A 2,498-nucleotide genomic window follows, 5' to 3' on the forward strand; every position below is an offset into this window, starting at 1 on the left:
CTAACCTATAGACTCAACACAAAAAAGCATGAGTCCCGACCGTAAATGGAATGATACCTAATTTATATATCCATGTTTAATTCGGTCAAATAATTTTTTATGTTTTAGTTTACGTTAAATTAAGATTTTCTTTTCATTATTTATATATCCATGTTTAATTCGGTCAAACAATTTTGTGTGTTTTAGTTTACGTTAAATTAGGATATTCTTTTTCTTTTAATTTCTTTTTCCAGACCTATTTTAATTTCTTTTTCCTAGACCTAGACCTAGACTTATCGGGAATTATTAAATCCATGGATACGCCCTCAACACAAATTTGGGTGTCAACATGAGGAAAAACAGAAGTGGGCGCCGTTAGTAAGTTATTACATTGTCAGCCGAGTTGAATCGGAAGTGGGCAGCTCATTTGTATATAAGTCGAACAACGTGTATCACTTTGAAGACCTAAATCCCTAAATTATCTGTGTAGATCGCCTGCCTGGTAAGGTAAACTTTCTCCTCTCCCTTTTTTAGGTCTCTCTCTTCTCCATCAAATTCATTTAGGTAGTTAGGGTTTTTATGTTTAATTTGTCTGATATTTATCAATTCTGGCCTTCTGGGTATTGAAAAATCATCTAACAATCTCCATCTTCCTTCATATATTTTCAGAAGAAGAGACAGAAACTTGTTAACTCACATCGATGTCAGCTCCTTTGAGGTAATCTATCTCTGTCTCTCTCTCACTTCATATCTTATAAGTAGTACTTCTATTTCTTATTGTATTTCGATTTCTCTGCTGGTCTGTTGGATTAATTAGGGTTTCATATCTCCCAGACAAATGGGTCCCTTAGGTGCGAAGTTCATTTCAATAAGGAATTACCGTTTAGTAGGGAATTTCCGTCCCAAGGTTGATGCAGCCAAGGAGGTTCCTGAAGGAGGTTTTAGGAAATTAGTTAAATACGTGAAGGGCTTTACGATCGGTAATTTTGTGGGGTTGGGTTATGCTGCTGGATCGCAGTACATAGTTCATGGCAGAGTAGTACACCTCTTGGGATATCTGATCGGCAAAAAAGCGTGAGAGATGGTTTTATTTATGATATATTCTCCTTAACTAAAATTTGCAATGAATTTATGTCTATGTAATTATGGTGTGGTTAGTTTTCTCTTTAGAAACCTAACTTTGCAACAGATATTTTAAGTTGTGTTTGAATGAGGAATCTATCATCTATGTAGCTAAGATGTGGTACTGGTTTTCTGAATGAATATATTACCTACTATTAGTCTCTCTTATCTATATATATATATATATATATATGCATGTTTGTAGTTTATGGTAGAAAAAGCTCTCCTTTCTCTCTGATAAAACTATCTGTTATGAATCTAATGGAGTAGATCTCCTTCATTGGATTCCTGATTATTTAAGCACCTCATGAAGCATAGATGAACCAAATACCCTGTTATTTACTACCGATTCCATCTTGATCTTTTTTGGTAGTCCCTATGGTTATTGTGAGCTGATTCATTGCTTTCCTTAACTCTCTAATGGGTTGGTTCTTTGTTAAGGATTTTCTAAGGTTTGCTCTACCTGTTTTCTTTTTATCTAGATTGTTACTTCTCTTAAATTATTAGTAATAAGCAGTAAGGTTTTGGATTGCTTTCTTCATACGATGTGCTCCAGGAACTCTTAGTTTTATGAATAATTAATTTTCGAATTGATAGTTCTAGGCCTCTAATTAGGCATGCTCCCTTTCCTCCATTTTTATTTATGAATGATTTCCTCCCTCTATGTTTGCTTGACTTATATGTCATACATATGCGTAAGTAACCTTGTCATATATCTTCCCTGCTTAGTATTGGTGAACGTAGTATCTAGCATCAGCATGTGTAAGTTTAATTCATTAGATAAATGCCCTCTGATGTTTGATCTCTTTATTGTTCAGTTCTCCTAGTTGTTTTCCCAGTGTACCTTTGCGGTGTTGTTCTATTCTAAATTCTGGATATTTCAGGTCCTCGGGTTTTTTGTCTAACATTATACCTTCCTGCCCTTCTGTCCTCAGGTATGTTTTAAGAGTATGTTACCTCTCTGGTCCTATTTTCTATGGGAGGAATTTCAGCGGCTTTTATTTTTACAGATACATATAAAAGTTCTTTTCCCTGCCTATATACGAAATTAACTTTTGTAAAAGTTCTTTTCTTTAGCTTCTTAACTATGGATTTTGGTAAATGGTACGAACTCTTTCTAGTTTGATTGGTAAAGGTCAAGATTTCTCAAATTCGATCGACTAACAATGTGTGCTGGTGCTAGGACATGCCGGATTTGATTTGTTTTTTTTCATCTTTTCTTTGAGAAATACAGTTATGTGCAAGTGACCAAGTCTTGGATTCCTTGAAACCTCTTCGGGTGTTCACTTTGCAACCACTTTGAATCTAATTCATTGTTTTTTCTTCATAGATACTGGGAGAGCATTAGGCTTCCATAGTACTTTCCTCATTCTGTTGATTTGGTTGTTTGTAGGGTT

General features: G+C 34.8%; 1 long non-coding RNA gene across 1 annotated transcript; it reads left to right on the top strand.

The window, feature by feature from the left end:
• The first annotated feature begins 443 nt into the window (after nt 1–443).
• Nucleotides 444–1,253, top strand: LOC113321323. The gene is made up of 3 exons (XR_003346606.1): nt 444–486; nt 649–697; nt 814–1,253. It is a non-coding gene; the product is annotated as an uncharacterized LOC113321323 (long non-coding RNA).
• Nucleotides 1,254–2,498: the final 1,245 nt, after the last annotated feature.

This window comes from Papaver somniferum, chromosome 11 (genome assembly GCF_003573695.1).
Source record: "Papaver somniferum cultivar HN1 chromosome 11, ASM357369v1, whole genome shotgun sequence".
Lineage (NCBI taxonomy): Eukaryota > Viridiplantae > Streptophyta > Magnoliopsida > Ranunculales > Papaveraceae > Papaver > Papaver somniferum.